This window comes from Zalophus californianus, chromosome 3, assembly GCF_009762305.2.
Source record: "Zalophus californianus isolate mZalCal1 chromosome 3, mZalCal1.pri.v2, whole genome shotgun sequence".
In the NCBI taxonomy this organism is placed as follows: Eukaryota; Metazoa; Chordata; class Mammalia; order Carnivora; family Otariidae; genus Zalophus; species Zalophus californianus.
In genome coordinates, this window is record NC_045597.1 from 96,607,199 (window position 1) to 96,618,693 (window position 11,495).

Here is an 11,495-nt window from a genome sequence, read left to right on the forward strand (position 1 = left end):
ATCAAGGCAACTTTTCATTCTTTAAAAGAATGACAAAACTATATTTAATTGATTTTTCCCCATTTAGCTTTATAAAAGTTTTAGTTTCTTGTGGCAAGAAAATGCACAGGCAGTATCATCTCCCATATCCAAGTAGAATCAGTTTTTATGTCTCATTGTTTTTACTTAATTATTGAATGCATAGTTTAAACTGTGACTTCATAATGCCTCTTACTTTATTTAAGATGAATTAATTACTTGATAACCTTAACTTGTAGTCTACGTTAGCCCACAGGCCAAAGAGTAATATAAAGGATAGTTTCATCATTCAACTTCAGGGAGATCGCATGGTGCATTAAAAATTACATTTGGGTTGTAGTCCCAACATATATGTGACTGTCAGTGAATCAATTAAATTATTTAAGTCTAACCTGTAAAATTAATATTATGTACATGTCTGTAAGTGAATCAAGCTATTTGAAAGAAAATGCACATTTCCCTATTTGTAAATCAAGGCTCTCTAAATTCCCTCCCATTCTAACATTGATATAATGTGCGTGCGTGCGTGTGCACCTTTGTCGTAAAGAATTTCACCAAGGGTGTAAAGATCAGGGAATGGACCACAGCCTCTTAGAATTGCTCTTTGTTAACCAAGTGAAGGAGAAAAAGACAGTGATCATTGAGGAACAAAAGAGAAAAAAAACTAATTTACTCTTTTCTAATTCTAAGGCTATTAAACCATGTTTGGCAGCTAGATACTTATATTTCCAAAACAAATAAAGGTCTTTGCTGGGGTTAATTACAACGAAATAAAAGTAGTATCAGTTCTGATCACATCACAGCTGTCATTTCTCCAACAACAGCACATTCCAAATTAGAGGCCACGAAACACCTCGGAACTATTGTTGGGGCCAGAACCTTTTCAGATTATACTTTCTGTGCATAAGAAATGACTGTTACAGGCAATTTACCTGTAAGTTTTAGGACTTAATACAAACACACAACTTTATTCCTTAGGAAAAACATTAAAGAAGCTCTGCATTTGCACTCAACGGCTATACATTTGAACCCCAGCTCTTCATGAGAATTCCATGGGGAAGTTTTCACAAGGACAGATGTGTGGGCCCTACTTCCTGAAATTCTGAATAACTGTTCGGGATTTGGGCACATTTTCTGAAATTATTGTTTAAGTTCCTTGAATAATCTCAATATTTAGGGTAGCTTGGGAAAGCACTGGTTCTAGTCCAGATATGTTTAACTTACACTGTCCATTGAGGTAGAGAAGAGGAGAATTTGTGCCTTGGGACGGAGAGATCACAGTGCTCCAAATTTTCCTAAACACTGGCATCCCTTCACTGCACGTTTGATATCTTATGTCTGGAAGCTTTAAAACATGGAGATCCAAGCCTGCTGGATCACTTTTCTGCTGCAGTGGCAAAATCCTAGACGGGGCTGGCTTATGGGGGCTGGGGTAAAGTCACGAGGTGCTATATTTACGGGAGCCTTGGTGAAGGGACATCCAGTGAACCTGGGGCAAGTAGAAAGAACATCATTGAGAGGGTTCCCTAAAAGTAGCCTGGAGCTGCTCTCTGAGATAGATAATGGTGAGTCCAAACTGCATAGTGACTGACTCTGAGTTAACACGTTTATGGAATAAAGAACTGAGCACACAGCTTCTGTCTCCAATGTATATGGCTGGACCTGGTGGGGAGGAAAGTTATAAAAATGATTCTAGGGACACCTGGGTGGCTCAGTCATTAAGCGTCTGCCTTCGGCTCAGGTCATGATCCCGGGGTCCTGGGTTCGAGCCCTGCATCGGGCTCCCTGCTCCACAGGAAGCCTGCTTCTCCCTCTCCCACTCCCCCTGCTTGTGTTCCCTCTCTCGCTGTGTCTCTCTCTGTCAAATTAATAAAATATTTTTTTTAAAAAAAGAAAAATGATTCTATAATCATAGGATTCACAAAACAATCATTTTGTTAGCAGAATCCAAAACTGCTACAGTAAACCGCCTCCTACTGCAGAACACCAGCAGGGTCCTAGGAGCTAACAGTATGGATGCTGGGAGCCAAAGAGCTCGAATCCAACTTTGGACCCTACTGCTTGCAAGCTATGCAACACTGACAAGTCACTTTGCTTTTCTAGGCTCAATTCCCTCAACTACCAAATGGGAATATTAAAATTTGCGACGTTGTTTGAAGGCTTCATTATGTTAAAAACAAAAATAGTGGTATGTAGTAAGTACTCAATATATGTCAGTGATCAGAATTACTTTCATGTATCAAAACTCTGATGGTCCAAAAAAGAAAGAGAATACTACCAGTAATTTAGCACTTACTATGCTAAACAGCTTATAACTCAGAACCAGTGGGATAAACCCGCTATCAGGAGCTGTGAAGGGGATGACTTACCACCAGGCACATTTCCATCTGTTGCTGTTGATTAAACATGCCGTTGGAATTAAAGTTGTCACATGCTAATTATAAAGCCAACGATGGCTAATTCATATGCTTTTGAAATATACTCCCTAAGTAGCAGCTAAACAAAGTCGGCAAGTACAGCATCTCATTAATTTTGTAAAATGTGATATTAGTTTGAATTAGGTGGTTAATAGTCCCCTTTTCCAGGAAAAGTGACAATTGTAAGGGTTGAAAAGCTTCCAATCTGCTACCAGATGTGAAATTTAAGTATAAAGGAGAATTCTAGTATTCGAAGCAGGGAGGTTTTCCTTGGCAGGCCACATCAATGATGAGTTTGGTTTGATAACATAAATGCCGCTTGAATAATAGAAAACCTCGGTTTGCTCCAGGATGCAAAGAATTCATTCCCCAGAGGATCAGACAAATGGAGAAATCTTTTATACCTCCCCAGTCACTGTAGCCATCCTGAATTTCACTAGGCTGGTGCTGCACTTGCAAAACAAGTAAGAAAATTCCAGGAGTTCACAGAACATCAGGCCAGCTGTTGACCATGTGTCTACTGTCTGGGTGTTTAATGTCCCAGCTGAGACTGCGAGGGACAAGAATAAGAAGGTCACGGAAGATCCTTTCCTGACATATTTCTTGTTAAACAAGCTTCTCATGGTTCTTTTACCACCAGAAACATTTCTAATTTCTTTGACCAACAGGTCATTTTTATTATATGTATCCTCTCATATTTACATCAGTGAATATTAGAATCCTCAAAGTGTGCAGATGCTTTGTAAGATTCCCTTTTAAAGACAATTTGCTATTGAGAAAAAGAAACATCTCTTGATTCCCTAGGGTATATTTATTTGTCTTAAATATAAATATATGAATTAATAAACTCAAAGGCAAGGCATATATGATAAAAAAAATAAATATATCTACTCATTGCTCCTTTTATTTTACAAATAATTTATGGCAACATTATGCCTGTATTTAATATAGCCACCAGTGTAAAAAATTTTTTTAAAGATAATTCATCATTGTTTAAAAGAAGAAAGGGAACTAGCATTTATAAGTACTTACTAGCACCCAGTCTCTTAACTTACATTATTTTATTTAATATTCACCTTTATTTATTTTTTTAAGATTTTTTAAGTAATCCCTACACCCAACATGGGGATCACACCCCAGAGATCAAGAGTCGCATATTCTACCAACTGAGCCAGCCAGATGCCACTAATATTTCCCTTTAAAGTGAGTATTTTTTATTTTGATCTAAAAGAAGACAAAAGGGAGACTTTTAGAAACTAAGTTGCCCAAGGTCACCAAACAAGGTTGACTCCGAAATCAGAAAACTTTCTAGTACATCTTGCTACTTCAAGTCTCTTGTTTACACTGTCAACAAACAAACAAGAGAAGAAAAAAAGAACTCTGAGGTTTGGTGTGATACAAGAGCAGATTCTAAACTTGGTTGATCAACAAAATCAGGAACTTGAAGGAAATTTTCCTTTTGGTTGATTTTATGGGTATCAGTTTTTTATTGGGGAACGATAAATACGTTTGCTGCAACAATAGTTTTCTTGGTCTAGGCAACACAGAATGCTGGAATAAAAACCACTAAGATCATTTGAAAGCAGTATGCTGAAATTAAAGGATTATTGAAATAAGAAATCAATCTATGCTTAATATTTTCTCTAGGTGGCTGGGTGACTCAGTCAGTTAAGCATCCAACTCTTGATCTCAGCTCAGGTCTTGAGCTCAGGGTCGTGAGTTTGGGCCCCCCCGTGGGCTCCATTCTGGGTGTGTACCCACTTAAAGAAACTTTCTCTATAAGATGAAGAAAGTAATAATTGGATTTCCAAGACAACTGAGAATGTTCCAGTCCATTATGATTTATATAAACCTTCAAACCTGGCCTTGGAGAAAGCATCACATAAAATTACATTTCCAACACACTGGTACTGACTATAGCCTCTTCTCAATTGCTCATTCAAATCTTCCCTTGATCTGTATCCTATTGTCTCTGGATCTTCCATTATTTTCAAATGTAATAGTATTAATTTCCCTTTAAAATAATTTGCCTTGCTTTTTGGCACTGAGGTTTGGTAACAATTCCTTGGCTCTCACCTTGATGACAACTCACCTATTTTCTTCAGCAATGGACCTCAAGCAACTCAGGGTGAACATATGACTTATCTGAGCTGGCTTTTACCACCTGGTATCTCATACAGTCCCCTAGATGTGCCATCCCCATTTATGATTTTACTTATGGTACAAGGGCCAAACACATCGACTCAAGAGTCTGTAAAAGAACTTTGGAAACATATGAAGTGGAATATACAGACTAAATACATAGCATTATTATCAATAGCATTTTGGTTGACTTTTTAGTGGAAATTAATATATCCAGATTGCAGGGAACTACACAAATTACCTGGTTTCTTCTACACATATATTTTTTGGGGGTTGGGGGGGCAATGAAAGCAGAGCTTAGGGATTAAAAGACATTTAAAAAGACATTAAAAACTATCAGGCAAAACTAATGAGAGATGTTAGGTATAAAATAGATATTATTAATATTGTTTTACGCTTAAATATTGGATGTATAGGGAGTATTTATTTATATACTACTGATGTTCCTTTTAAAACTTACATGATTGAAAACACTGGAAAGATTCCCTATTTGTCAGCTTTGGGCTAATAAAGTCGTATGAAAAGAAGTGGAAAAGTCTAAGATTAATAATACACCAGAACACTATAATTTAGGCAGGATAGTTAGACTGTCTTATTTCTTTAACTTCTATTTCCAAATAAGCTTTAATAAGCAAAACAAAAAATAAGCCTCCCTTAAAAAAAAACCTTCATTTTTTCTCCATGACATCTTTATAAGTATTCTTTTTTAAATATTTTATTTATTTATTTGAGGGGGGGCAGGGGTACGAGCAGAGGGAGAGGGAGAGAGTGAATCTCAAGCAGACTCCCCACTGAACAAAAAGCCTGATGTGGGGTTCAATCTCAAGACTCTGAGATCATGACCTGAGCAAATCAACCAACTGAGCCACCCAGGCGCCCCTCTTTACAAGTGTTCTAAAGACACACAATTTCTAAATACTGTATTAGAAAATTTTCAACCACCCAAATCCCCTATTAATAGATACAAAGGGGATCCTGGTGTCTGAAATCAAAATGAAGAACATAATATTTTTTTAAAAAAAGCTGTTCAGTGTTAGGCCAGAGATAAGGCCCTCACAGTGACAGTGCTTAGGCAGTTTCACCTACTGAAAAGCATAATGAAAAGATATGTAAAAAGGAACTGCAGGAGAAAAATACATCTTTTACATGAGAATGTAGAAAAAAATGTAAAAAAGTATAATATACAGATCTTGATTTAACATTTTCCTGTGATGCCATCAGTTTCCTAAACACATTTAAATGTTCAATTGCAATATATTGCACCTTATGTTAATCAGTTCCTTCAGTGGTAACCTGAGAGTGGAATTAAGCAGAAAATAGACATGGGGGCTGTTCTTGGATTGATTTGCAATAGGGTATGTGTGTGCACATGCGTATATGTATAAGCATGTATATGTATGTACATATATTTTAATGATGATATTTCATGTGCTTAAAACTCATTCATTTGGTAAAGAAAGATTAATACCAGAAAAGAAGAGAGTAAAAATGGGATTTTGTAATTTGTAAGAATATACATATTCATACTTCTTTTTGAGACAAACAAATGAATCATTGGTTTTAGCCAAAGTAGTTTGAAAAACTTAAAGGTAGTGAATTGATATTTGATTTTTTTTTTTAAATAAGGAATTTAGATTCAGAAAGTGAGATTCACTGTTGCTGGCCAAATTAAAGTTTGGATTTTTCATTAGTTGCTTGATATTTTTCCATGATTTTCAATAATGTGTGGTGGATATAGACTCAGCAAGACACAGTGCAGGCTTTGGGAATTTGATTTTGGAGGCATCCTGTGGAACTTGGAGGATCATGATAGTCCAAGTGGGCATAGAAGTCTTTGAGATGTCACTTAGTCATGTGTATCTCTGGAACCGGTAGTGAAAGGCAACATAGCCTTCTGTCAGTAATACACTCTAGGTTCGAGAAGTGAATTGTGTTACCTTGGGAAACTAGACTGTCTTCCACTAGCAGTCTTGTGTTGCTGCCTTGTAATGTTTGTTTCAGAGCTAGGCAAGCAGAAGTGTTCTTCAAAAAGACTATAAAAATTCACTCACAGACTCGTTATTAGAACTCATGATAACCACCTAAAGACTTTGGTTAATCATATTGACAAGAGGACCAAATGGAAAATAGACTTCCATTGGGATTTTCGTAGCCCTCTTCATAGATAAAGGGAAGCTACTCCCATTTTAGGGCTCATCAAATTCCACAAATGGAGTTATTTGCCCTTCAGCTTCTCAGTTGAATGTGGAAATATTTTCACCTCATATTATTTGAAGATTACTCCCTTTACATCTCTTACTGCTAGAATAATGTCTTCGGTAGATCATATTGTTTTCTCCGTTTCTTCTGCAATTGGGATACAGACCACTACTATATATCACAATTTCATTGCCTTTCTAAACTATTTTTTTTTTGATGATCTCCTGAGACTTAAAATAGCTATGAATAATAACACTTTAGAGAGAACATCAATTATATTTGAGGGCCTATTATGGTTCAAATGTCTCCCAGTAACTTGTATAATGTTCATATAACTTAAATATTCTCTGCATTAGATTGGAAAGATTATGATAATTATTTTAGGCTGAAAATGATTTAAAGAGAGTTCTCCAAAGAAGCAGAACCAATAGGAGATTAGATAGATATAGATAGATGGTAGATAGATGATAGATAGATAGATAGATAGATAGATAGATAGATAGATAGACAGACAATAGGTAGATATAGATAGATGTAGATGTAATTTAGGTGTGATTTGACAGACAGAAATTGAGAGAGAGATTATGAGGAACTGGCTCACACAATGATGGAGGCTGAGAAGTTCCACAGTTTACTGTCTGCAAGCTGGAGACCCAGGAAAGCAGATGGTTTAATTCAGTCCAAGTCCAAGGATGGGAGAAGATGAAATGAGGTGTCCCTGCTTAATGGTGAGGCAGGAAAAAAATGGATGAATTCGTCTTTCCTCCACCTTTTGTTCTATTAAGGCCCTCAATGGACTGAATGGTGTTCACCCACATTAAAGAGGGCCATCTTACCTTAACAGAATCCACTGATTCAAATGTTAGTCATCTGGAAACACCTTCACAGACACAAGGCAGAAATATGTTGAGGGGCGCCTGGGTGGCTCAGTCGTTAAGCGTCTGCCTTTGGCTCAGGTCATTATCCCAGGGTCCTGGAATCAAGCCCCGCATCGGGCTTCCTGCTCAGCGGGGAGACTGCTTCTCCCTCTCCCACTCCCCCTGCTTGTGTTCCCTCTCTCACTGCCTCTCTCTGTCAAATAAATAAATAAAATCTTAAAAAAAAAAAGAAATGTGTTTAATCTGGGCATCCCATGACCAGTCAAGTTAACACATGAAATTAACCCTTACAAGTCCACTCCTTGTCAACTTGGTACCCATATGCATCTCCTTAAGCTATACCCAATCTCCAAATGAAGACAAAAACACGGTCATAATGCTACCTAACCTGATACAACTATCCTGCATTCAACTAAAAATACACAAATCTTTTCCTCAGAAGAGGAAGTAAAGTCCTTGAATGATGTTTACTATTCTTAATATCACATAAATTAAATACTGAATGTAAAGTTGATATATATATATACACATATAATACACACATACACATATACACACAAAAATATTCACAATAAAATAATGAGGAAATACTCATGATAATTACAGTGTTTATTTCTGTAACTGAGGACTATAATTGGGCTGAATTAGATAATATTTGGCTTTCTGGAGAACCTTGTACCAATCTTGCAAAATATCACCTATCTGGTTCTATAATTAAGTTTCAAAAGGTCATTTCATCATCCAATTAAGCCAGCTGCTTGAGGATGGTAGGGAACATGATAAGACCAGAAAATTCCATGAACACGGGCCCACTGCTGCACTTCCTTTGCAGTGAGGTGGGTTCCTTAATCTGCAGCAACGCTGTGTGAAATACCATAATGGTAGATAATACATACTGTAAGCCCATGGACGGTGGCTTTGGTGGAAGCATTGAGTGCATGGAAGGCAAGTCCCTAACCAGAATAAGTGTCTATTCCATTAAGAACAAAATGCTGTCCCTTCCATGATGGAAATGATTCAAGGACATCAACCTGCCACCAGGCCCCTGGCTGATCACCACAAGGAATAGTACCATATCAAGGGCTCAGCATTGGTTTCTGTTGGTGACAGAGTAAGTATGTAGCAGTGGCCACAGCCAAGTTTGGCCTTGGTGAGTGGAAGTCCATATTGTTGAGTACACCCATAATCTCTTATCCTTACCACCATGGCCACTTTGTTCGTGAGAGCTTTGAGCGATGATAGGGGTGACTGGAGTAAGAGGCTGACTTGTATCCACAAAGCTGAGGTTACCCTTTGGTAAGCATTCATGTGGGACACAAATGTCTTCAGGATTTTTCACATGCAGAGAGGTCTATCCACTTGCCTCTTCTCCAGATTTCTTTACTGTGAATTTTCTAATCCTGTCCCTCCCAAGTCCCTGACCATTCACCAAACTATTGTCACAATTCATGCATCCATATATAGTTTCAAGTCTGATACTTTTTCCCTCCAAGAAAAGTGAACAACAAGGTACACTGACCAAAGTTCTGCCTGTTGAAAGGATTTTCTCTCACCATCATCCTTCAAGGATGTCCCAGAGAGGGGCTGTAGTGCTACAGCTATTCACTGGCAGGTGGTATCTGCACATCCTGCAGAACCATCTGCCAATGAGGCCCCAGTTTTCTCTTCTATCAGCTGATCCTAGGACACTCCCCACAAAGCCTTAGGTGAGAGAGAACACAGATTGGCAGGAGGGGGGATCATGGATATTTGGGTCACATCTTCCTGTAACTTACTTGTGCTTTCAAGGCCTGCTCAGGCCTGATCATCTATATACAACTTCTATTTGATAGTAAAGTGTTGCTGTGCCCACCCAACTCCATGGCGTGGTGTGTCAGATAACACCCAGTTTATGGTGGACACTTCAGATTACATAGTAACTTGGCGGCTCATCATTAAGCCTTTAGTCTCTACGAAGGCCCAGTAACAGGCCAAGAGCTGTTTCTCAAAAGGAAAGTAGTTATCTGTGGAAGATGACAGGGTCTTGCTTCAAAATCCTAAAGGCCCGTGCTGCAAAACACCTTGGGTCCTGACAAAGGCTCCAAACAGCATCCCTATTTGCCACTGGTATGTCAGTGGTATTGAATCTGGTGGATCCTATGACCCAAGTGGCAGAGGAGTTTGGAAAGCACTCTGGACATATTGCAGAGACTTCTCTCATTCTGGTCCCCACTCAAAACTAGCAGTTTTTTTGGGGGGGGCGGTAACTCAATAAATGGATTAGAGTAACACACCATATGAGGAATATATTGCCTCCAAAATCCAGAAGCTTACTAGGTGTTATGCCTTTTTCTTGGTTGTAGGAAAGGTCAGATACAAAGATTTATGCTTGACTTGAGAAGGAATATCTTGGCAGGTCTACACCACTGGTCCCTAAGAAATTTCACTGAGGTAGAAATCCCTTTAATTTTAATAGGATTTATTTCCCACCCTTTGACATGCAAATATCTTACAAATAAGTCTACAGTAGTTTGCCACTTCTTACTCACCAGGTCCAATCTGCATAATGTCATCAATGTAATGGATCAGTGTGTTATGATATGGAAGGAAAAGGAGCATCAAGATCCCTGCAAACTAAGTTATGGAATAGGGCTGGAGAGTTGATATATCCCTGAGGTAGGACAAGGAAGGTATATTGCTGGCTTTGCCAGTTGAAAGAAAACTGCTTCTGGTGGGCCTACGGACATGTATGGAGCAAAAGGCATTTGCAGATTAATAGCTGTATACAAGGTACCAGGGGATGTGTTAATTTGCTCAAGCAATGAAACCACATCTGGTGCAGCAGCTGCAATTGGAGTCACCACCTGGTTAAATTTACGATAATCTGCTGTCATTTTCCAAAATTCATCTGACTTCTGCACAGGACAAATAGGAGAGCTGAAGGGGGTGTGTGGTGGGAATCACCAACTTTGCATCTTTCAAGTCTTTGACGGTGGTACTAATCTCTGCAATTCCTTCTGGGATGTAATATTACTTTTCATTACTATTTTATTAGGTAAACACAGTTCTAATGGCTTCCAGTTCATCCTTCTCACTATATAAGCCCTCACTCCACAGATCAGGAAACCAGTGAGGGGATTCTGCCAGCTGTTAAAATGTCTCTGCCAATGATGTACTCTTGAACTGGGGAAGTAACCACAGGATGGGCTTGGGGACTCACTGCACCCACTGTGAGATACGCCAAGCTAAAACACCATTGATCACCTGACCTCCATAAACCCCTACTTTGAATGGTGGCCCAAAGTAATGTTTTGTGTCTCCTGGAATTACATCAGTTCAGAGCCAGTGTCCAGTAGTCCCTGAGAGGTCTGATTTGTTCCTGTCTCCCAATGTACAGTTATCCTAGTAGAAGGCAATAGGTCCCTTTGGGGAAGGCTGAGAATAAATACTAATAAATTTTTGGTAGTGTCCCAGAGTCCTTCCTTAAGGGGACTTGGCTTTTCTTCATTCAAGGGATTTTTGTTCACTTGATCTAGAAGTTTTCTGCTTCTACATATCAAATAAGAATTTTGTAGGCTTTCTATATACTTCACTTCTAGGAATTTCATGATCAGCTGGCCAGCGTCATAGGTTTGCATGAGTCAGATATATTCTGACTGTTGCTTTGATTCTGCTGTTCATTTCTGTAACCCCCCCCTTGCCTTTAGCAGTTGTGTGCCAACACCTCCTCGCTACCTCCCCACACACACTCCAGGATCCACTTAATCCCACTGCATTTAGATCTCCCAGTTTGGCAACTGCCATTCCCACTGTGAAGTCTATAGAGAAGAGTGATCATAATGCTCTTCAAGGATCCTGGGGC

General features: G+C 38.7%; 1 pseudogene; it reads right to left on the minus strand.

Annotated features, from left to right (window-relative positions):
- Positions 1–8,263: 8,263 nt before the first annotated feature.
- LOC113920395 lies at positions 8,264–11,271 on the minus strand (annotated as a pseudogene).
- Between the last annotated feature and the right edge of the window lie 224 nt (positions 11,272–11,495).